A 26,598-nucleotide genomic window follows, 5' to 3' on the forward strand; every position below is an offset into this window, starting at 1 on the left:
TTCGCTGTGTGGCAGGTTTAGACAAACATTTTTTCCCCACAGCTGCATAATGCTTTGTGTGGCTAGCATGACAACACAAAACTGTAAGCATATTTCACCTCACATTTAAGTTGCTGCCTGAACTGCTTCTGGCATGGGTGGTTCCTCTACTCCAGCATTTGCACCCAACATGCGTTTAAAAAAGAAAAAAAAAACCTGTATTTTTATTTGAGGGGTACATTGACTGAGTATAATGAGAATATAATGAAAATACTTTGTTGTTCTGCACAGATTCATTGTGCCATGTATCTTCATTGTATATAATGGTGATCTCTTATATCATATGCTCTCTGGGATAGCGGTTCAAAAGAATACTCAATCAGCCATAATGCGTAATGCCTACTCAAAACAAACCGTTAAGAGCTCGACCTCCTCATTCCAGAGTCAGAAAACACATGAAATGGAGAACCTGTCAAATAATAATAACGACAAAATATTTTTTTACTATTTGCAAGGATTTCTACCTTTCTGATGTAACAATAGAATTGAAACAAAAAAATGAAGTTTGAACTACAAAAAGATGTGCTTGATATACAAAATAAATGCCAGTTCTGTCAGATCTACAGTATCTATGCAGATTCGTTACACTTTTTTCTTCCATCAACACGATAGAAATGTCTTGGAAACAGTAATAAAACTTGTTACTATTGTTAGTTCACAGGGTTTATGGTATTTTATGCATTCATTTGGCCCATCCTCCTTTCCGTTATATGGACTCTGGCTGCGGGGATTGGAATATCAGCATCTGCTCCCTTCTTCATTGGATGGCCAATCAGTAACCCACATACTGGAACTCTGTAAGCGCAATAATAAATACACTGCTCAAAAAAAAAAAAGGTAACACTTAATTATTACAATCTAACACAAAGTCAGTTAAGCATCAGGGATATCAATCTGTACATTTGGGAAGCATAAATGACTGTGAATCAACTTCACCCTCTTTGGTGAAAATAAAAGTGACAAATGGTGTACTGGAGAGGCAATAGTAAGATATCACCCAAAAATTGAATGGTTTTGCAGGTGGTGGCCACAGAGAATTGCACTCTCCTCATCCTTCCTGACTGATTCTTCTCTAGTTTTTCATTTTACTAGTGTCCTTGTCACTACTGGTAGCCTGAGGTAGTACATGCAGTTGAATTGTGTTGCACAGGTAGTCCAGCTCCTCTAGGATGGCACATATGTGCCACTGCAAGGTTTGCCATGTCCCACTGCATGGTCTCGAGAGTGTGGAGGAGATACAAGGAGATGGGACATTACACAAGGAAAGTGCTGTAGAAGGGCATCAGCCCAGCAGCTTAACGGTATCTGCTCCTTTGTGTGAGGAAGAGCAGGAGGAACACTGCCAGAGCCCTACAAAATGACCTTCAGCTGGCTACTGGTGTGCATGTTTCTGACCAAACTGTCAGAAACAGACTTCATGAGGGTGGCATGAGGGCCCAATATCTTCCAGTGAGACCTGTGCTCCCAGACCATCACCATGAGGCTTGATTGGCATTTTCCAGAGAATAACATAATTGACAGCTCCGCCATTGGAGCCCCATTCTCTTCACAAATGTGAGTAGTTTCATATTGAGCACGTGTGACAGACGTGAAAAAGTCTGGTGGTGAACGTTATGATGATGTAACATCATCAACCATGACTGGTTTGGCGGTAGGTCAGTGATGGTCTGGGGAGGCATATCCTTGAAGAGTCCTGCAGACCTCCACATTGTAGGCAATGGTATCCTGACTGCTGTTAGGTACAGGATGAAACCCTCAAAGCCACTGTCAGATCTTACACTGGTGTAGTGAGCCCTGGGTTCCTCCTGGTGTAGGACAATGCCCAGCCTCATGTGGCCAGGTAGTTCCTGGATGATGAAGGCATCAATGCCATTGAGTAGCCTGTGCGTTCCCCAGACCTGAATCCAATTGAGAACCTGTGGGACGTTATGTAACGGTGCATCCAACACTCTCAAGTAGCGCCACAGACTGTGCAGGAGCTCAGTGATTCACTGATCCAAGTCATTAGCAGCATGACCAGACATTGTCAGAATTGCACACAGGCATGTGGGGGCCATACATACTATTGAGTCACATTATGCGTTGCCTTGATGAAATTCACACAAGATGGATCAGCCTGTTTTTTCAATTTTCGATTTTGATTTGCAGTTTGATGTTGAACTCAACCCTCAATGGGTTGGTATTTCTGGTTTCCATGAACCGTTGTAACATTATTTTGTTCTCAACAAGTTACACAGTATTACTCAGTAAAGATTTTCCACTTGAATATTTTGATCATTGAGATCTGATGTGTGATTTAAGCATTCCCTTAATTTTTTTTAAGGTTTCCTAAACTCTTTTGGGACAAAACGGCAGGACACGGCAAAGAGCATCTATCACTAAGCACTATCGTCGCGTCTTGGGAAGACAGCTTATCCATCACCAGGGCAACCGCAGGCTCCCAACTCTGCAGTGGCTCGTCACAAAAGCAAATCCGAGCTGACCGCGGTTGCGGTATAAGTGCCATTGTCGATGGGTGATGCAAGGAACATTATAAATAAAAGGACCTCTATTATTTGGCCACTAACCTGGCCACAACCCTGCCTGATTGCCGTGTCTGTTTTTAGGGAATGGTAGATCCCGCTACGATAAATAACTGTGCTGTTCCTGCTTCAAGTGGAATAAAGTTGGTTTTGCTAAAGTACCGAGACTCAGTCTCATGTTTTGGGGTGCAAGACAGGGACTCACATGTCACAATATAGAAATGTAACTTATTGCTAGTTTATGGGTATTTGCTCTATTTTGCTTGTGTTTATTGTTCCATCTTTGTTGTTTGAGGACGGCTAGCACAGTGGTTTGCACTACTGTCTCAAACTGCTCAGGTCACATTTTGACCACAAGAATTGTTTCAGCATAGATGGCAGGCAAATTCTTAGCCCTAAGGGACACTTAAAATACAACTAAAATATACATAACATTAGTTCATTTCCTTCTTCCCACCGACTTCAATGCATTTCGCACTTGGTCAAATTTCTAAACATATCAGAAATTTCAATGAACTCATGGACAAGCTAATTTCATGAAGTTCAGTCTTCACTATTTGTAAATAGGTGGTTAACTTGTGCAGCCTGGAGTTACTGTAAATAAAGTGTATGTGCAATCACTACATACATATATTTTATTAGATTAAAATATTTTTCCCCAAATTAAAATTGTACTGAATAAGTCCACTGTGGGAAGCAACTTTGGATTCCCGAGGCAAGTCCTCAAAATGCCTTCTTGGGACTCTTCCCTATTAAAATGCAGGTATGGTCAAATTTCAAAACAAAACATAGCATAAGGTCCTCCTCAATACAAACGGGGGATGTCTACAAAATCAACAGTGTGGATTTTCATACTGACCAAATAAACACACAAACACAAATTTAGTTTTACATATTAGATTTTGGGTGGTAAGATGGTTGCTGCTTCACAATAAGGAGACCAGGGTTCGCAACCTAGGTACTCCATGCTTGGAGTTTGCATGTTTTTCCCATGTCTACATGGATTTCCTCTGGGTGCTACGGTTTCCTCACACTGTCCATAGACATGCAGGTTAGGTGAAATGGTGGCAAAACTGGCTTTAATCAGCGTTTGGTGTGTGTGTGGTGATCCTGTGATGGACTGGCGTCCAGTCTAGGATTTGTTCCTGCTGTGTGCCCTTATGCTGGCTGGAACAGGATCCTGCACCCTTGTGACTCTGGTCTGGATTAAGCAGCTTAAAAGATCACATGACATATTAGATGTACCTACAAAAATAAATAAATAACATATTCTACTTAAATATTAAATACCGGTATGTATTTAACTTGTCATTGTAACATTACGGTGGTAGTTTAGGTATCCATTATAAGCAGGTATTAATAAATATTTAATTATGTTAACAATATTAAATTGGTACAGGCAGTGGTATGTTATCATTATTCTACAATAATTCATGTCAGGTTAAAAACACTTCTAATACATTTTGAAGCAGATATTAGCTGCAGGAATGTGCATCAATTTAAGGAGGTATTATAAAGTATACAATACAGTCTACTGCTGACATCTTTTAGAAGTAATTGTGACTTATCAACAACTGTAGAGAACACTGCAGAAATAAAACCGGTCCAATCATTAAATTCCATCCAACGTTCATGCTGTCCTTATCATCCAAATGTTCTTTAATAATAACAAGAAACCTTTCTGGATGGCCACTAACTTATAACAAACAAGGTAAATTACAGCTAAGTAATGCTATGTCAGCTCTTGTGACCCAACTTGCTGAAAGGCCTTTTTGTTCTATGAAGATTTATGCTAAAACAGTAATGCCACCATTACCAAACTGTAATACCACCAGTCATGATACTTTCCATGGTGAAAGCACAACTTTAATGTCTCTACACCTCCAGAATATTAGAACAATCCAGACGAGAACAGGCCATTCAGTCCAACAAAGCTTGCCAGTCCTATCCATTTATTTCTTCCAAAATAATATCAAGTCGAGTTTAGAAAGTCCCTAAGGTCCTGCTGTCTACCACACTACTTGGGCATTTATTCCTTCTGTCTATGGTTCTTTGTATAAAGAAAAAACGTCCTAATATTTGTGCGAAATTTAACCTGAACAAGTTTCCAACTACATCCCTGTGTTCTGGCTGGACTAATTTTAAAGTCACAGTCTCAATCCACTGCAGTAATTCCATTCATAATTTTAAACACTTCAGTCACATCTCCTTATCATATTCATTTGCTTATTACTGTTGTACCGCCATCTTTCTAACAATGACACTAACTTGCCGGCATACAAGGGCATCTGTACTGTTCCCTGATTACGATAAAATAAAGCTTCTAGCTTCATTCAATATGGAGAAGTTGAGACTTGTGTGTTGTAATTCAAAATGGGATGATTTAGATATATTCAGAAAAACGACTAGCATGTAAAATATAAATATTTATAAAATATGCAAGCAATATAGTTTGTATTAATGCTTTTAATTCACTAACATTTTTTGGGAACTATTAAATACACATCATAAAATATCATTTGCATTTTAACATATTAAAATTATTGCATAGGAATAACATATTTCTAGAAGCTTGTTGTTTTTAATGAAGCTTGATTATTGGTAACAGTATAATTAATAAAGAATGTATAGGCTTATAATAACCGCTTATAATTGATGACTAAAGTGTCATTCTTGTCCTTGTGTTTGCCTGAAAGCCTGCACCCCACTTGGAGTCTGTCATTAATAATCTCATACACAATATTGTGTTCTTCATGACTTCATGAACTCATGACACTTTAATAAAACATCAATACTGCCAAATGTGTTTGCGCATTATGAGAACCAAACCCATCAAATTGAATACAATGTCAGGCTTAGAATGACTGCAGCTCATTCTCTCATTTAGAAATTCACAAGAAGAAGGAGGACAGATTCTGTGACAGAGATGCTCTTGAGACATTTTTGATCACAGTGAATGATGCATGGAATGTGTCACAACTGTGAAACAAATGATATAAGCCATCAAGGCAAAATTGTCATTTGCCCCTCTTAAATAAGAAAATTGCTACCTAGATTTTGTTGCTTTTATTATAAAAATTTTTTCTGGATAACTATGACCTACTTATTATAAGTACATACTCTATAAGAAAAGTAATGCTTTATTTAGACCCCAAAAAGGCAAAACAATCTGAACAGTAATGATCTGTCTAAACTTTAATTTTAACATGCAGTGTGTTTAAACAGCATCTGAAACTCTGGAATGACAACCACTAGGTAAAACTAGCAATATATTTGTCATGCACAGCAGAAGTTGCCTATCTAGTTTAGACAGTGATGCAAAACCTTGACACTTCATGTCTTAATTATGTTCTTACCCAAAGGCTCCATAGTTTTAAACAAAGGAAATGCAAGGTTAAATAAAAAACTTACCTTGCTGATGATTAAAATAAAGTATATTTACAAAAAAAGAGCATTATTTTTCAAAATAGTCATCACATTAATACTATCCAAGAAGAATATTTCCTTTGATCAACAATATTTACTGATGCTATGGTTTTTGGATGTCTTAAATAAATTTTGTGTGCACCATTCTTGGACTACTTTTGTATATGTTGTGCAAACGTTTTCTAAAAATCTGAGGGGACTTTTATCTTTTCTTAGCAAAATAATGTGATTACAACAAGGCATTAGAAAATATTTTTGAGAGAAAATAAAACACCTTACATAAATGCATATAATAATAATATGACTGCCTAAAAATGTAGACTGTAAAACCAGTGCACACTTTTTAAAGAGTACCTTTGCCATCCTTAAAGTGCTCAACAAGATTAGGATACAAAACATCATTTATATATGCGTGTATATAAAGTGCATCCAGAAAGTATTCACAGCGCATCACTTTTTACACATTTTGTTATGTTACAGCCTTATTCCAAAATGGATTAAATTCATTTTTTTCCCCAGAATTCTACACACAACACCCCATAATGACAACGTGAAAAAAATCTACTTCAGGTTTTTGCAAATTTATTAAAAATAAAAAAACTGAGAAATCTCATGTACATAAGTATTCACAGCCTTTGCTCAATACTTTGTCGATGCACCTTTGGCAGCAATTACAGCCTCAAGTCTTTTTGAATATGATGCCACAAGCTTGGCACACCTATCCTTGGCCAGTTTCGCCCATTCCTCTTTGCAGCACCTCTCAAGCTCCATCAGGCTGGATGGGAAGCGTCGGTGCACAGCCATTTTAAGATCTCTCCAATGATGTTCAATCGGATTCAAGTCTGGGCTCTGGCTCAAGGACATTCACAGAGTTGTACTATAGCCACTCCTTTGATATCTTGGCTTTGTGCTTTGGGTCGTTGTCCTGCTGAAAGATAAACCGTCGCCCAGTCTGAGGTCAAGAGCGCTCTGGAGACAGGTTTTCATCCTGGATGTATCTGTACATTGCTGCAGTCATCTTTCCCTTTATCCTGACTAGTCTCCCAGTTCCTGCCGCTGAAAAACATCCCCACAGCATGATGCTGCCACCACCATACTTCACTGTAGGGATGGTATTGGCCTGATGATGAGCGGTGCCAGGTTTACTCCAAACGTGACGCCTGGCATTCACACCAAAGAGTTCAATCTTTGTCTCATCAGACCAGAGGATTTTGTTTCTCATGTTCTGAGAGTCCTTCAGGTGCCTTTTGGCAAAATCCAGGCAGGCTGCCATGTGCCTTTTACTAAGGAGTGGCTTCCGTATGGTCACTCTACCATACAAGCTTGATTGGGGGACTGCTGCAGAGATGGTTGTCCTTCTGGAAGGTTCTCCTCTCTCCACAGAGGACCTCTGGAGCTCTGACATAGTGATCATCGGGTTCTTGGTCATCTCCCTGAAAAGGCCCTTCTCCCCCGATCGCTCAGTTTAGATGGCCGGCCAGCTCTAGGAAGAGTCCTGGTGTTTTCGAACTTCTTCTATTTATGGATTATGGAGGCCACTGTGCTCATTGGGACCTTAATAATAATAATAATTTATTACATTTATATAGCTTTTCAAGGCACTCAAAGCGCTTTACATACAAGGGGGGGATCTCCTCAACCACCACCAGTGTGCAGCATCCACCTGGATGATGCGACGGCAGCCATAGTGCGCCAGAACGCCCACCACACACCAGCTTACTGGTGGAGAGGAGACAGAGTGATGAAGCCAATCAGTGTATGGGGATGATTAGGAGGCCATGACGGTCAGAGGCCAATGGGCAAATCTGGCCAGGATGCCGGGGTAACACCCCTACTCTTTCCGAAAGACATCCTGGGATTTTTAATGACCACAGAGAGTCAGGACCTCGGTTTAACGTCTCATCCGAAAGACGGTGCTTTTTTTACAGTATAGCGTCCCCATCACTATACTGGGGCATTAGGACCCACACAGACCACAGGGTGAGCACCCCCTGCTGGCCTCACTAACACCTCTTCCAGCAGCAACCTAGTTTTTCCCAGAAGGTCTCCCATTCAGGTACTGACCAGGCTCAACCCTGCTTAGCTTCTGTGGGCAACCAGTCTAGGGCTACAGGGTGATATGGCTGCAGAAATTTTTCTGTAACCTTCCCTTAGATTTGTGCCTCGAGACAATCCTATCTCGGAGGTCTACAGACAATTCCTTTGACTTCATGCTTGGTTTGTGCTCTGACATGAACTGTCAACTGTGGGACTTTATATAGACAGGTGTGTGCCTTTCCAAATCATGTCCAATCAACTGAATTTACCACAGGTGGACTCCAATCTCCAGGATGATCAGGGAAAACAGGATGCACCTGAGCTCAATTTTGAGCTTCATGGCAAAGGCTGTGAATACTTATGTACATGTGCTTTTTCAATTTTTTTTATTTTTAATAAATATGCAAAAATCTTAAGTAAACTTTTTTCACTTTGTCATTATGGGTTTTGTGTGTAGAATTCTGAGGAAAAAAATGAATTTTATCCATTTTGGAATAAGGCTGTAACATAACAAAATGTGGAAAAAGTGATGCGCTGTGAATACTTTCCGGAAGCACTGTGTGTGTGTGTATATATATATATATATATATATATATATACACACTGTATACAAACAAATAAATAAATAAATATAAATATATATATACACACACACACTAGGGGGACAAGCACTCCTGGTGCCAACCCCTAGTTGCGGCCAGCATATTAGTAAAATCTGTAAATGTACAAAAGAAAAATGATTATTTATAGTGGGTTTGCCCCTGTTCGCTTCACTTGTCAACCCCCAAGGCCTGTGCTACATGGCCAGCCACTTGTCTCTGCCGCTCGTGTTGTGAAGAGGGGGAGGTTGAACGCACCCCAAGGAGACGCGGTCGCTTCTCTGCAACCCCCTCTTAAACAGTGATACAATAGGAAACAAATACAGTTTTTTTTTTGCCTCTTATTTGCTCGATCAGCTGCTGGCTTGGTGCTGCTGCGCTGCATGATCTGTATCTCGCGTTGCGCTTCTTATATTTAAAAGCCGGTACAGCAGCTGTCCTACGCTTTGTCTTTTATTTCTGGCCCCGGGCGTGGTTAAATCACGATATCATTGATATATACATACACATACATATATATATTCTGTTGAGACATTCAAATGGTAGAGTCAGAATTTGGTGTAAACAAAATGAGAACATGGATCCATCATGCCTTGTTACCACTGTGCAGGCTGGTGGTGGTGGTGTAATGGATGTTTTCTTGGCACACTTTAGGCCCCTTAGTGCCAATTGGGCATCAAACACCGTATTAGTATGGTGTTCCTAATAATCCTTTAGGTGAGTGTATATATACATACACACACACACACACACACACACACACACACACACACATATATATATATATATACTATAATAAGAAGTATTCATCCTTTAAGAAGTTATCACATTTTATTATTATGCAACATGTATTTTATTTGTCTTTTATGACACTTATCAACAGATAAAGAGTTTTTAATGTCAAAATAAAGACAGATCAGTGGGCTAAATTAGTTACAAATATAAAACACAAAATAATTGATTGCATAAGTATTAAAACGACACACCTGATCATCACTGGTGCAGACAATTGGTTTTAGAATTCACAGAATTAGTTTAAAGGAAATTACCTGCCTGGGGTTTTAATTGATTGTAGTATAAATTAACCTAACCATATGTAGAAGGTACTTGTGGTGAGTCAGTGTGGTGGCCTAACTTATGCAATTATGTGTCCATGAAAAGTACAAATCAGAGAATGGAGACAATGAAATCATCTAAGTCACTGAATATTCCTTGGAATCCACTTAAATCAATCATGATGAAATGGAAAGAGGATGAAACACCAGTAAATCTGCTTAGAGCTGGTTGTATACACAAACTAAGTGGTTGTGCAAAAAGGAGATGAGAGGAGAGGCCAACAAAAGACCAACGAGAGCTCTGAAGGAGTTATAAATTACAGTGATGAGACTTGAGCGACTGTGACGACAACTATTGTCTGGGTGTTTTACCAGTAGCGGCTTTATGGGAGAGTGGCAAAGAGAAAGACACTGCTAAAAATACACACAATCCACATTGGAGTCTCTGAAAGCAGCTGGAAGAATGTTCCATTGTATAATGAGACCAAAATTGAACTTTTCGGCCATCACACCAAAGCGATGTTTGAACACTGTACATTATGAAAAACACACCATACCCACGGTGAAACAGGGTAGTGGCTGCATCATGCTATGGGGATGCTTTTCTGCAGCTGGCCCTGGAAGGCTTATGAGGTTAAAATGAATGCAACAATATACAGTGAAATCCTGGAGGAAAACCCGATGCAGTTTGCAATAAACCTCTGCCTTGGGAGAAGAGTTGTTTTCAAGCAAGACAACAACCTCAAACATGAAGTCAAAGCTAAACAGTAATGGCTGAAAAACAACAATGTTTAAGTCTTGGAGTGGTCAATGCAACTATTCACTTACCCATATAACCTGTCAGAGCTTGAGCAGTTTCTCAAAGAAGAACTGGAAAAAACAGCAGCGTCAAGATGTGCAAAGCTGATAGAAAACAAATATCTATCCACACATACTCAAGACTCTTATGACTGTCAAAAGTACGCCTACTAAATACTGATTCAAAGAAGGTGAAAACTTGCGTGATCAATGATTTTGCTTCTTATATTTGTAATACTTTTTCTGTTAGTCAATGTCAAAAACGCCAAATAAATCTATGTTGATGCAATGTTGTATAACAATAAAATATGAGAATTTGCAAAGGGTGAATACTTTTTATATGCACTCAATATATGAAAATGGCAATCTTAAGTTTTAAGGCCCCAACCTCAGTGTTTGAGCACTTGGTGCTAGTTTTATAAAACAATTGTCTTTACTGCTGTTTTATGTTTGCTGTAAAATGTGGAAACAGCTGATAAATACATTAAGCAAATTCTCATAAGGTTTACCTAAGGTGTGATTTATCCGTGTATTTAAACTCTCGCACTATTTACAAAAATCAATCAAACCTAATGCATGTGATCACTCTTTTCTGTGTAAATAATCACAACTATATAAAAATGCACTGTGAGTAAAGGAGAACATGTGAACTTCACAGAGAAGGTACTGTCTTACAAATTAAAACTGAAGTTCAAGATAAATAGAGTGAATTAAAGTAGAAGGCTCAGTGGTACAACTCAAATCTAAAATGACTTAAAAGGGAACATAACCTATATCAAATTACAGCTGCCATAGCAGTGCAGACTGAACAACAATCCCTTTATTTGTCACCTAAAAACAACAAAACAAGAAGCAGTTTAGACATGAAGCTGTTTATACAATTTCTAGCATTTCAACCAGAACTGGAAGCCCCATACTTTCGTCAGGCTATATGACCACTAGCATTTACTGTATACTTGCACGTTGATCCTTGTAAAGTACTACACATCGCATGCTTTAAAAATAAGAATACTAAGGAAGCATGGAATTATAACACATGTGAAGTCTTGAGTCACTGTGGCAAAGTAGAAGCAATAATCCTGACTACACTGCAAATAGGGCCAGTTGCTATAAAATTTGCAAAGTAATATTTTTAACTTTGAACCTGGATGAAGAAGAAAAAAAGAAGAACAACAACAAGAGTCCCCCACAATATTGCTGCAAATAATGTGAAGTCTTGCTTTGCATACCAAAAGAAAACTTTATGCAGTGATGATCAAATTTTAAAAGGGAACACAGCACTTACCTTTTCATATCTCACATGTAGAGTAGATAAATCGGCTTCAGCTGTGGTTGCCATCTGTGGCATCATTGCTTCTTTTTAAACTGAACATATACAAAGAATGTCTTGAAAAACTATCCAAAAATGTGCACTGAGCAAATCCTCAGTTGTTACAGAACTAGTTAAAGCTGGTGATGTTATTGTGTGGTCTTGGACTTGTGCACCTGTGTGTGTGATATCCACGGTGGTCATTTTCTCTTCTAAAAGGAGGCTGGAGGATATTGTCATCTCTTCCAATCAATATTAGACATGTAGACTCTACCATCTTTCTTGTCTGCCTGTGACATTAAACATTTTTAAATACAATTTTGAGCACATTTGGTTGCTCAATACTAACCTGGTGATGTTGTATTTGTGGAAAAATAAAAATCACAAGAATCAATGTAGCAGTGAAAGCTACTACTGTGTTAACATGCTATTGGATTACTTGGAAGTCTGTTTTTTAAAAATTCACCTTCCCACTTTAGTCCATTCATGTGAGTTTATGGTTGGACTATTCAGAGAAACATGAGATTGTTGTTAATTTACTACTTGGTCTGCAAAAAAAGTAATTAAAGGTAAAATTGATTAAATATGTATGCAATTCAATTTCTGGCCGACTTGGTTAGATTTTCTTATTTTATACAATTAACAAGTGTGAAAGGTCCTCTTTACATCACAACTTGGACAATTCAGGTAGTTTTGCTTTCTCTGAACTATTCTACTTGTAGCTCCAAATTCATAGGGCATTAACATGTAATTTCCAGCATTGAAACTCATATACACCACCTGTCCGTTGGCATGTGAATGTGGCATGGCCAGCCTGTCTCATAAGTACTGTGTTGATTCTTGGGATTTGATTTCCTCCACCAGGCTTAATACTAAACCAGAGATACCATTGGTCTGCTCTTTTCAGATGATACAAAAATGGCTGCTTCTATTGACACAATGATTTTTTTAAAACTCCCAAATGAAATAGTAATTTTGCAATTAAATTATAAAAAAAGTGCCTGATCCCCTTGAGCTATATTCACTAGCCAGAAGTAATTTCAGTATGCACATCGCCCCACCCACAATATTGAAGAGCCCTTCAGGATCCCAATGTTCTCTCAATAGCGAAGAAGTTAATGGATTTGTATATGAAACATTTCAGTCTTCTAGTCTTCTTAATTTGTCAGTGTGAATTAACTTGGCGAGCCCAACCTCATTTCAATCAAAGCTGACCATTAATATTCTAGAGGATTTTCTGCAAAAATGTTATATTTGAACTCAGAAGGCTGACATCTTTTTCCTCTTGTGTTCTTGAGTAAAACCCTTAAGATTCCAAATGAGGAAAGTTAACGAATGAATATTATACATCTTTCTGTTTTAGAGGTAACATTTCAAGCTAGAAAAAGAAAACTACATTTTTTTTTTTTTTTTTTACTCTTTCCTACCTTCATGGAAAATCTGACATTTTCCACTGTCAACCCCTGACACCAGTAAAGTTTCAGGATGACAATCAAAACACAGAAGAAGATGAATATGACTATCTTTCATTCTCAACCACCCAAAATTCTGCTTCCCCAAATAAAGCTAAAATCAAAGAGCTCAAAATTCCTCTCCTTTGAAATGCAACCAATCATGACATGCCTAAAATGCACAGATTCCCTTAAAAATGGTGAAAAATGGTGAGCTGCTGAAATATCAGTTGCTAAATCTCATATATACTCGTAGTAAGGCAGTCAAGAGGATAAAAATTAAAAGTACACAGTATCTTCTTACTTTGGATTACTAAAATTCATTACTTTTGTTAACAGTCAGATTAGTTCTTCCCTTGTATTTGAGACAGAGAGAGAGAAGAAAGCAGAAAAAGAAGAAAAATGAAAACACTACAAGAGATACGATTAAGTATTATTAGCAAATATAATTGTTATCAGGTGAGTGACAGAGCTGTACAAAAGGAGCAGAAAGATGGGTTAAGGCTAAGAAAAGACAAATAAAAAAGGTAATAAAAGTAGTAATTATAAAACATAGTGATGCAAAACAAAAAAGGAGTACAATATAACAGTCAAAAACTGTAATAGCAATCGCAGACAGGTGGATAATTAAAATAAATGATGGATTAGAACAAATGATTAAGGACACCTATGACATGTACAATATACTGCTCATAAAAATCTTTAAAACTTTACAAGGATGTAGCAAAGTTACTTACATTTTTCTTACGACATCCAATTAATTTTTTAATAAACTGAGGAGAAAGTCTTTTTTAGTTTTCACCTCCTCTGCAGGAAGTTGTATGTGTGGATGTTTTTTCAACCAATACCACCAGCTTAGCTGGAAATATAAGCCATAACAGATGCCTACAGTTAGCAGTCAGTGCGTAATATCATTATGTGCAACCTTATTTTCAGTGGTCATCAAAGAAAAAGTTTGGGAAGAATAAGGTCTACTTTTTTCTAAACAAGAATTACTCCCTTCCCTTTCTTGTTGGTATGGAATAACTCATGATTTTTTTCTGATTATTTTTAGATTTGATACAAAACACTGGAGAACATGGACAAGTAAGTATTACAATATCATTTCACACATTTACTTATTCTAAGCTTTCTAATAGATTTTTTCCTTTTGCTCCTCCAAATCTACTAATTTATTCAGAAGAGGTTTACATTGATTTTCTAAGCCAGTCATCTTTTTCTCTTCAACAGTCACTATTCATGTTGTCATATTTTCTGACACTTTTGTTTTAAATAACTAATGCTTGTAAAGTTCACCTAATTATTTCACTTCAACCTTCAATTCCAGTTTGGTATCATTCATAACTAATGTCTTTTTTTCATTCATTGTTTTCATGTCCATCCAACATAATTATCAAGTCAAAAGAAATTTCTCTGCAATCTTTTTGTAGTAATCCAGTAGCATTACATGGGTGGTTGGTGTTGGTATAGGATTTATAGAAAGTTTATGACAAATAAGACCCTGTTTTTGTAAACCGTGGTCACATTTCATAATCAACACATCAATACATTTATACCAGGCTTAATAATACAGAAATAACAGAAAAGATTCTAGTTATGTACTGTATTATGTGTATAAGAATTTCTTTAAAAGTTAAAGAAAAAGGGTTATACACTGTCTCATTCCTAGCTGAACAGTGTTTTATTCATTATTGTTCAGGAATAAAAGCATATCTATATGCCTTGTAGTCAGTTGCACAAGCAGCTTGTTAACTGTCAGGGTGGCAGTCAAGACCAGCCATTCTGATTGCACCAATGTTCAGGATATGCCCAGATAGTCTGGTGCCAAGTTTAAGACAAATAGTAAATCCATCATTGGCTAAGAGCTGCGCTGCATGAGCGAAACATTCCACCGGAGGCCTGCATCATGGGGTGAGTGAATTAGTGGTTGCAGTACTCTGTTCATTAGCATAAATACACACAACCATTTTGTCTGTGACTCCCAAGTCTACACAGAGGCAGTTAACTTTTATGACAGGGCTATGAGCTGCATGCCTGCCTAGAAAAATGCTGTGTCTACAGTACCATTAATTTAATTTATATCTTCATCTTTGTAGTGGCACATTAGAGTGATATAACTATTAGTTGTTAACATAATCTAAAAAAATGGGTAAGAGTACAAGCTTATTGACTGTGGCTAGTTGGATTTTCAGCTCTTATGTCTTGTCGATAAAATGTTTTTCTACATGGCTGTCGAATTGTGACTCTAGATGGAATGTGGTTCTCTGGCTCATAATAACCAAATGGCTGCCAAAAACCTTTAAAGTCAACCATGCTCACTGGTAACATGTCTGGTTCTATCATTGTACTGTACATAGTCTCTGCAACTGTTTCTGACCGCTGCTTATTATGGTTTTTCTTTACGAGTGCTGCTGATATGGCAGGTGCTGCAATGTGACCTCACAACTGGCATACTTATTTTGTATGTGGTTATGCACAGCAGATGTACTACTTTAGTACTTCAGCACATTACTGCACAGTTTGCTGAAGCTGTCAGATCTGCTGCTGGATGTAAAAGTACCTGACATGTAGTTTAAATATTTCCCTTATGTGCCTATTTAAATGAAGAACAAGTAAGTCTATGTCATTGTTTTCAATGGAGCAAGGCAATTAAATATTCCAATACAAATTTCAACTAATTGTATAATCAATAACATTATTTGGTGTAAACTCTTCACATAAGTTAATTGAACAATGATTAATTGTTAACATCCCTCAAATAAATAAGTAAGTGTAAATATATGGAAATCAAATTTGAAAGAAGGCCTGAGTATCTCATAAACATACTATAGTATTTATAATTATGCCAGGGCAATTTTTGTCACAAGAAACCAGAAATGCTGGCCAAGTATATCCAACACATCAGCTTTTAATTAGTACATCTCAAAAAAGAGAGACCAATAAAAAAAAATAAATGAAAGAGTAAGTTGCTTGCCTCCTCTCCTCAGAATATGCTTTCCTTCCATACCCTCTTTTCTCTTTTATTAGGTTAAAACACAAGTGTCAAAAGAAAACATATGAATAATCAATCAGGTAAAATAAATTATAAAATTAATTAAGGGAATATCTAGCACTTGAAAAACATTTTCATGAATGCCCATAAGGCTGCGTTGACTGGCCTGACTCCAGTATAAATTTCAAACTTTTTTTTGTAGCGATCTATAAGCTTCTTGTACTTGTTAGCTGGAATTTTCTCTCGGTCTTCCTTTGCAAATTGTTCAAGCTCATGAATATCTGACTTAAAAAAAGTTCAGTTTTCATTAGACACATCAGTTTCTTTTTTATATCTGTTACAGCCAAGAAACTACAAACAGTAAAATCATATGTATGTTACAGATCACCTGATGAAAAAGTGAGTTAACGTATGTTAAGAAAAGACTTATTTTCCCATATTAATTAATACTGCACTATTTCTCTCCCCTCAGGCTTTGTTTAACTACAAGCTTGTGAAAAAGTAAGCACACCTCACAGAAATTGTTCAATTTTTCGACGTATCTGAACAGGCAAACATTAAATCTTCATGTCTACAGATAAAGGTGAAATACTTAGGCAAATTACACATAAAATTGACATGATTCATTCTGAAAATCTAAGCAAATAAAAATGCATTATACCATAATTAGATATTCTTCTTTTTCTCTAGGCTGCTCCCGTTAGGGTTCACCATAGCGGATCTTTTTCCTGTTCTTATCATCTTGTTCTGTTACACTCCTCACCTGCATGCCCTCTCTCACTGCATCCATAAACCTTATCTTAGACCTTCCTCTTCTCCTCTTGTCTGGCAGATCCATCCTTAACATCCTTCTCCCAATATGCCCAGCATCTCCTTTGCACAGGTCCAAACCAACGCAATCTCGCCTCTCTGACTTTGTCTCCCAACTGTCCAACCTGAGCTGACTCTCTAATGTACTTGTTTCTAATCCTGTCCATCCTTGTCACGCCCAATGTAAATCTTAACATCTTAAACTCTGACACGCCCAACACTGTCTCCTGTTATTTGGTCAGTGCCATCATCTCCAACCCATATAACATAGCTGGTCTTACAACCATCTTGTAGACATCCCTTTCACTCTTGCTGGTACCCATCAAATCAGTCCTGGCACTCTTCTCCACCCAGTCCACACTGCCTGCACTCTCTTCCACACCCCTGTTACTCTATACTGTTGATATCAAGTATTTAAACCAAGAGTTCCCAAAGTGGTCGATATCAACCCCCTGGGGTCGATTTGAACTTTCTATGGGTCGATAGTTTCAATAAAAAAATTTGGGGGTCGATGACAGCAAAAATAGACCCCCTTACTACTGCTATTTGTTTGTTACTTCACAATATCTATGATTCCAATACGTACCTAATTAAGAAGTAAAATAATTAAAAAAAAAACACTTTTTTGATAAAAACACATTACATACCAAACTTGTGAACGAAAAGGTAAAATGTGTCATTAAAAGAGTCACACGTAAGAATGCATGAAAATACATGTAACACAAACATGTCTGTGCATTGTCTTATCGAACACATCAGCAAGTGCGGACATGAAAACCGTTTCATGTCCGGACTTCCTCGCAGTGGGACGAGACAATGGATATTTCATATTAGCAGAATCTATCAGTCTTGTACGGCCATGCTTTCATAAAACACTAGAAATTAGTTCGTTTGATGTGACATGTACTTATTTGTGATTTGAACTTTAAATATAATTATTTATTAAGGAGCAGCAGTATAAAAAGAAAATTAAAGGACACAGTTTATTTATTTGAGTTTGAACAAAAATCTGTTTCAAGTAAGTACATACTTTATTGTTTATTTTTATCACAGGGGCTGTCGAAATTGTTTGTTAATAAAAGTTTTTATTTCTTCAGATAATAATATGACAGAACCAAAAAAAGAAATGCAGACAGTACAGCTTGGACTATTTATACTTATTTTGAATTTACATATTTATTTCATTAAAGTCAAAAATGTAAAAAAACCTCAGCTCGTATTTTTTTGCTTTAATTTTCGTTAGTGCAGGTTTTGATATTAAATGTTGCACAAGATAATGCCATATTCCGTAGTCCTTTTATCTTTTTCAATCATTAATTACAAGTGATTAAAATGAAAAGTTTGATATCTAATGAAATATTTAATATTGAATACTGTACAAATGTATTAATTTGAGTAAGTAAAGTAAATGACTAGGGGGTCAACGGTTTTAAAAGTTTTTGCTAAAGGGGTCTGCTGCCGAAAAAGTTTGGGAACTCTTGATTTAAACTCATTTAACTTTGCCAACTATACTCTGTGCATCCTCTGACAACTCTCTCATTCACACACTCTGTAACAGGATTAATCAGGGCTGGCAATGTTATTTATGACTTAAAACTGTAACAATACAAGTGAATTTCCTCTAGGGATGAATAAAGTATCTATCTATCTTGCTGTATCTACATTTTTATACTAACACTTTAGTTTACAAATACTACCCATGTCCTCATGGGATAATCTGCATTAAACTTCAATTTCTGTTTAGGTTGCAAAGATGCACTGTATGTTTTTAGTTAACTGGTTGCTTTACTTTTTGTCCACTAAAACTTGACTAACAATAATTAAATGACTAAAATGTAACTAAAACTAAAATACAATTTATCAGACTAAGTGTAAAACTAAATCAAAATGTATTGTCAAAATTAACACTGGTGTATATGACAAAAACCAAGCCATAAAGTCCAGGGAACCCTCTGTAGACCTCTGTGATCAAACTGTGGTAAGGCACAGGTAATGGCAAAGGGATTAAACCACTTGCAAAGCTTAAAAGTGTCCCTAGAAGCACAGTAGCCTCAATTACTTTGAAATGGAAGAAGTTTGGAACCACCAGAATTCTTTCTAGTGTTGGTTATCCAGCCAAACAGAGTACCTGGGCAAGAAGGGAATTTCTGAGATGGACCAAGTAAGAATTTCTCTGCTGAGAGGGTGAACCTGTCAGAAGGGAGACCATCTCAGCAGAACTCCATCAATCAGGAGCATATGACAGAAGGTTTAGAATTTGCCAAACAACACAAATTTAAAAACTCTGAGCAAGGAAAAATATTCTCTGGTTTGTGAACCAAAAATAGAACTTTTTGTGAAGCACTGTATCTGGCAAAGACCAAGCACTGCTCATCACCAGTTGAATATCATCCCTGTGGTGAAGCATGATGGTGGTAGCATCATGCTATGGGAATGCTTTCTCAGCAGGGACAGGGACACTGGTCAGAACTAAGATAAGGATAACTACAGCTAAATACCAACTCCAGAGTGCATGCGACCTACAGTCAAGACAATGCTGGATTGGCTTTGGCACACGCCTCTGACTATCTGTGAGTGGTCCAGCCAATGCCCAGACACAAACCCCATAAAACATCTGTGGAGAAATATGGCAGTTTACAGGCACTTCTTTTCCAATTTAAGGAATCTTGAAAAACATCTGCTAGCAAGAATGGAATACACTGCCGAAATCCATATGTGCAAAGCTTTACAGTTACTTAACCAAGAAGACTTGATGCTGTAATTGCTGCCAAAGCAGCTCCTACAAAGTACTTAATTAAGGGTTTGAATATTCATATGAATAAGAGAGATATCAGGTTTTGATTTTTAATAAATTTGCAATCCTTTCTGAAAACGTTTTCACTTTGTTATCATGGGTTAATGAGTATAGATTGATGGACAAAAATGGCACATATATTCACTTAAAACTAATCTAAAACACACAGAATGTGAAGGGGTCTGAACACTTTCTGAATCTACTATATACTGTATGCTTTTTGAATTTCAAAGTGATATATAAATAGTTGTGAAATGATTATTATGCTACCAGAAGCCATGTAGTATTTAGCCAATATGTGATATTTTATCATTTTTTTATGGAGATTTCCTGATGAGTTAACTATACCATTTCACTCTCTTTATATCAAATAAACAAAACACACATACGTTTCTTTTAGATGCATTAAAAATAATGCTGAATACTTTCTGAAATCTCTGTATTTATAGTGGGAAGACAGGTAGTTTAAGTTACTTGTTCAGGGTGAAATGGAGGTGAGAACTGGGCCAGCAGCCCCTCCGCTTTTGATTCTGCTTTTCATCTAGTACATCAACACTACTACTGAGAGTGCGGTGTGTGAGACTGGTCCCTGGGATGGCCTGATCCTCCAAACAAGAATTGGTTTGTGCCTTACATCCGATGGTGCCAAGACAAAAGCTACAATTGGATTAACATGGTTTAGAAAATGAATGGATGGATTAACTATTGTGGTCAGAAAAAGCTACACTGCCATTTTTTTGTATAGCCTTTATATTATTAGATTCCTTTCTGGTTTTGGGAGTCATTTTAACTACTGTGGTTACAAAAAAACTGCACTTTGCCATTTTTGCACACCATTTATATTTTCAAATTCCTATGTGGTTTTGGGAGCTGCTGTGTGCAAAAAGGAATGGTGGTAATTAGCTTTAATTAGTGTGTTCTTCCTAGAAGACAAGAGTACTTACGCTTTCTGGCACATAATCTAACTTGAGAACCAGCCCAGCTGTAGTCTGTCCTCGTTTTTAGTAAGTTTGACTCTTGATCATTGAATTATATTATTAATTAAAATAACAAGTAGGCAAAACTGACTGCCAAAACTCTTAGATGCACAAGACACCAGTTCACACACTTCACTGCCACACAAAACAAAACGCGTTTGCCAGTATTTACAAAGAACTGAAGGTGGATATTTGACATATTTTGTAATTTATTATTAGAACAGTGGGTGTTTAAATCAAATCAACTGCACCACAAAGCAATGGGTGCTTGTTGTTCTCTGCTGCTTCCTGTACTACTGCCCAAATTTCATTAAAAGACTTCTTTCTTCACATTAACAATTAATAATTTATTTTGTTTTACTTGAAACTGTTTTCTGTGCTGCTTTGAATTTTGTACTTTCCAACCAGTGAGCAGTATTGGATGTATACGATTTTTAAATCGCCTTGGATAAAAGCATCTGTGTAACAAACAAGAACAAGAAGAAATAAATGGGAGTGAGACACTGACAAAGATGGTGGATCAAAAAGACAGAAATGGAATCAGAGTCAGACAGAGACAGGAACATGAGTACAGATTTGAGGGAAAGGATTAACTTTACATTTATTTAAACATGCATTTATCATGTGCCGAGGAAAAACAGGCTGAGGTGCTTTAGGCAAGTGGCGTGAAAGACAGAGAATTATGGTGTGGAGAGATGCACGGTAAAGCAGATGGTGAGGATATGAAACCAATAGGGAGTCAGTACAAGACATGGATGGAAGTGATAACAAATGTCTAAAGAAGAATAGGTCTTTCCCATGAGGATGCCCAAGATCACAGAAAATTGAGGAAAAAATATGAGTGGTTAAATTTAAAAGTAAACAATTTTTTTTTTTCAACAAACGCTTTTGCCAAGCATTGTTTATACATTACATTACTTGATTCTTTTCTTATTTAGCATCCCAAAACTTGTGCTCGTATTTGTTTAAAAAATTCTCCTCTAAAATTGTCAAAACGACAGATTATTTATTTTCTTATTTATTAGCACACTGAAATTGACTTTCACATATCAAAATTTTTCTTGCTTCTTAAGTATCAAACTTTTATTTTTTACATATCTAACACTAATTTATTTTTGGTCAATTTTTCAGTCATATTTCCCACTTGATTATTTTTGTTATGTCTTGCTTAACATTAAAAGCTACTGGAAAAATATGCATTTTTAACACTTAATTACTTTACTATCTATCTATCTATCTATCCCAGTAATAGTGTATTATCTATCCCAGGGGTCTCCAACTCCGGTCCTGGAGGGAGCCAGTGGCTGATGGTTTTCATTCTCCCCCTTTTCTTAATTAGAGATGTGTTTTTGCTGCTTATTAACTCCTTTTGCATTTATTTTAATTGACTTGTTTTTTAAGATGTGTTCCCCTGAATTTCTTCATCATTCCACTCAATTGCTTAATGTGATGTGAGTGAGCTAACAGAAGACCAACTAAGTCAGGGCCTCAAACTCCAACCAATTTCCACTCCAACCAGTTTCTTAATTAGGAGCCAAGTCTTGTTGTTAATTAAACCCATTCTTCAATTCCATGGCTCTCATTGTGCAATAGCAGACATTTCTGATATTGTTGATTTTTCTCTTTTCTAAGAGCACAGTTAAAATGTTTTGGGGACCTGAGCAGATTAACATTCCTGAGACCTTCACCTTTCTTAATTCTCAGGTACTGAATGATGTACACAGTTTCCTGATCATGTTTTGGCTCATTTTGTAGCTCATTATTGTTTGGCTGCTAATTAATTAAAAAAAAGAAACAATTAAGGAGATCCGAGTTTTCAATAGCAAGTCAAATAAAATAAATTCCAAAGAAGTAAATTAGCAGCAAAAACAGGTCACTAGTTAAGAGAAGAGTTAGAATGAAAACCTACAGCCACTGGGGCCCTCCAGGACCAGAGTTGGGGACCGCCGATCTACACAGTAATGGAAAATATTACAACTTATGGTGAAGACATATCTTCTTGTTTTAAAAGAGGTAAAGTAAAAATGTTAACTTGTTACTGCTACATCAACAAAAAACACAATTTATTAAACTATAAACTATTAACATCAAATAAAACTGTTTATATGCTGTTGACACCTTTGACAATACATCTATTTTGTTGATTTCGGACTACTTTTTTTGTTGGTTCTATGACTCACACTGGAAATTAGCATTTAATTTTATCTTTGATCATAAACTAATTAGTTGTGTTTTGTTTTCAATTGCACACTTACTCTTTCTCTGTAGTAACAATTGTTAGGAGTCGGTTTTGTTCTTTTATCTTCATGCCCAAATTGTCACTGGCAATCCTAAAATATTTACAAAGAAGAGGATAATTAATTTTCACATGTCATTAAACACACTGTTACATACTCAAACAATTTGACATTTCTTTTGAGAGACAAAAATGTCTCTACTTGGGGAAAAGTTCAGAGAAAAAAACTTGAATTCAGTAGAAGCAACATGATTAATAATCCTGACCCAAAACCATTAAAATTCTGGCAAGCCTAAAGTGAAAGTGAAATTCCTAAATGTCCCAGACTATTTTTATTCGTTGAATCAGGCACGCCCATTTCTTCTGTGAAATTGCTTTTAGATTCTGTCCAGAAATTTGCAGAACTAGAAAAATATATCTGCAAGCAGTCAATGTGCACTAAATTGCTTTTGTTTTATAATTGACAAAACAGAAAATGCTGTAGTTTAGCAAGTAAGCTTTGTGAATGTCTATCTGTACAAACTTAAGTGTAGAAAATAGAGCGTGATGAACTAAAGACAAGTGAGACTGTTTAAAACATGTGACAATTGTAATTCAAAGAAAGCAAACCTTACAAAGGCTGTGTACAAAAGTAAGATACAACTTAGCTGCCAAATTACAATCATCCGCCATTCATATTATGACTCCACCTATCCAGTTTTAAGGTTATGAAGTGCTGGAAACAATCTTGCCATATATATATATATATATATATATATATATATATATATATATATATATATATTGTATCAGTGCTGGGCAACCGATTAAAATTTTTAATCATGATTAATCATATAATTGTCAATCACAACAATCACATTGTTATGCACAAAATTCAATAATGAACTCAAAGTAATGTATTGCATGTATTTGGTTTTGCAAACACTTTAAACAAATATGGTGCTTTTAAACAATCATTACCTTTGCATAGTAGCAGTTAAAATATTTTTGTAAATCTCAACTGAAACATTAATGTAATCAAAATAAATATAAAACCAAAGCTATTTGCCACTGCCAGAGCATTAACATTTGATCTAGTGTTTTATAGAAAACAAATTACCCTCAGAATCCAGAGCCCGCGATCACAACATTAAAACAGGCACCTTCTGGGCAACAGTAAGTTACCATTTATAAATCAGTTTTCTTTTATACATACAGTAAAGGGTTCTATCATTTTCTTATTTCTAAAGGGGATCTCCATGCTATTTTATTCTTCTTTCTTTCACACATGATGCCCTTCCAGAAGACCCTTGATTCCTATTTTTCAAAGGGCATACAAATTTCCCCACTCCTCCCAAGTCATCGTCTAAAAATTTGGGCTGCCTAAAATTATATTTCACCATAAAAATTACTATTTGTGCCTGGCGGAATGTAAATCCCAAAGGGGAACTAAATTTTTTTTTCCTCTGATTGTCAACCGCCCTTATCCTTTTTCCCCCCCCTCCTCCCCCCCCTCCTACACCCCCTCCCTCTTTTTCCGGGGTCAAGTTGTGAAAACTATTTGCCCCCTTCCTGATTTTTTTTTTTGCATGTTTGTACAAAAATGTTTTGATCTAAACACTTTTAAACCCATTAGTCAAATTCACAAATAAACACAAAATGCATTTTTTAAATGATGGTTTTATTATTTGGGAAAAAAAAAAACCCAAAACCCTCATGGCCCTGGGGAAAAAATATCCCCCTAACCCTAAAAACTGGTTGGGCCATTAGCAAATAACTGCAATCAAACATTTGCGATAACCAATTGTCTTTACCCTCTGGAGAATTTTTCCCCCTCATCTTTGTAGTTTTTGAAATTCAGCTTTTTTGGGGGGTTTTCTAGCATGAACCCCCTTTTTTGGGTCATCCCCAGCATCTCAATTGGATTCAGGTCAGGACTTTGCTGGCCCCCAAAGTCTTCATTTTTTTTTTTTTTCCCAGCCATTCGGGTGGTTTGCTGGTGTTTTTTGGGTCATTGTCCTGTTGCAGCACCAAGATGCTTCGCGGTTGGAACGATGACGGCATTCTCCTTCGGTTTTTTTGGTGACAGTGAATTCTTGGTTCCATCTATCACAGAAAACCCAGGTCCTGAACCAAAAAACCCCAGACCATCCCCTACCACCACCATATTTTATTTTGGTATGATGTTCTTTTTCTGAAATGTGTTTTCCCTTTTTCGCCAGATTCGGGACATTTCCCTTTCCCAAAAAATTTTTAACTTTTGTCTCATCAGTCCACAAGGCTTTTTCCAAAGTCTTGGCAATCATTGAGATGTTTCTTAGAAAAAATTGGGGAGACCCCTAATGTTTTTTTTGTTAACAGTTTTTTCGCGTTTTTTGGGAAATCTATGCAGGCCATTTTAGTCTTTTTCAGGTGGGTTTAATTTGCCTTATAAAGGGAAAGGGGCCTGCACGGGCTTTTCCTGGGGTTTTTTTATCTGGAGGGCGTCCCCCTTCTTGGGGTAATTTTTGGTTGCCGGCCCCCCTGGGAAGGTTCACCACTGTTCCATGTTTTTACCATTTGTGGTTTGGCTCTCCTGTGGTTCGCTGGAGTCCCAAAGCTTTAAAATGGTTTTTAACCTTTACCAGACTATAGATCTCAATTACTTCTGTTCTCTTTTTGTTCCTGAATTTCTTTGGATCTTGGCATGATGTCTAGCTTTTGAGGTGCTTTTGGTCACTTCTCTGTTCGGCAGCACCTATTTAAAGTGATTTTTTGGGTTAAACGGGTTCGTAATCAGGCCTGGGGGTGGCTGGGTGAATGGGTGCACCACAGTTATTTTTTTAACGGGGGTTGGGTTTGGATTTTTCCCCCAAATTAAAAAACCATCTTTTTGCTTTTGTTTTTTTTGTTCTTTTGACCAATGGTTAAATGTGTTTGATGATAAAAAATTTTTTGTGACAAACATGCAAAGAAAAAAGACTCAGGAAGGGGAAATGTTTTCACACCACTGTATGTATATATATATAAAATATATATATATATATATATATAAAAAAATTATATATATATATATATATATATATTTTTAATATACCGAGTAGGGGGCCCGGATTGATTGTAGCACCAAACCCACTCGCCCCGGGAATGGGGGGGTATTAATTTTCCCCTCTGCTTCCTCAAGAAAGAAAGACCTTCCTGCACCATGGGCTGGTTGCCGGGTGGTCCCCCCCCTTCCCCCCCATTTCCCCTGGGTCATCCTTCCCATCCCCCCTTGGGTCCTTGCATTCCCCCCTTCCCGGCTCCTCCCAATAAAATGGCGCGGCCCCAAAATGGGCGCGTTAAACTTTTTTTTTAAATTTTGACCAGTTTTGTTTGAAATTACAATATCGGGGGGGAAAAACCCCCCCCCTTCTACTGCCCCGGTCCTTTTTGGGTGGTGGGATAAGACCCGGGGCCGGAGGGACGGCCCCTCCCGGTGCGGGGAAAACCGTCGGCTGCGCTTAAGCCGCCACCACCGGGGGCTGGGGGGCCCGGGAAAGGCCAGGTTAGTGGAAGCCGGGGCGAGAAACCCCCCCAGGCAGCCCCCCCTCCC

General features: G+C 37.2%; 1 long non-coding RNA gene across 1 annotated transcript in view; it reads right to left on the reverse strand.

Moving 5' to 3' along the window:
- LOC120520111 overlaps positions 1-23,139 on the reverse strand; it is a 24,971-nt gene extending 1,832 nt beyond the window's left edge. The window contains exon 1 of the long non-coding RNA XR_005631767.1: positions 23,065-23,139. This is a non-coding gene — a long non-coding RNA (uncharacterized LOC120520111). The remainder of the gene's footprint in view (positions 1-23,064) is intronic.
- Positions 23,140-26,598: the final 3,459 nt, after the last annotated feature.

Source organism: Polypterus senegalus, unplaced genomic scaffold, assembly GCF_016835505.1.
Source record: "Polypterus senegalus isolate Bchr_013 unplaced genomic scaffold, ASM1683550v1 scaffold_5409, whole genome shotgun sequence".
NCBI lineage: Eukaryota > Metazoa > Chordata > Cladistia > Polypteriformes > Polypteridae > Polypterus > Polypterus senegalus.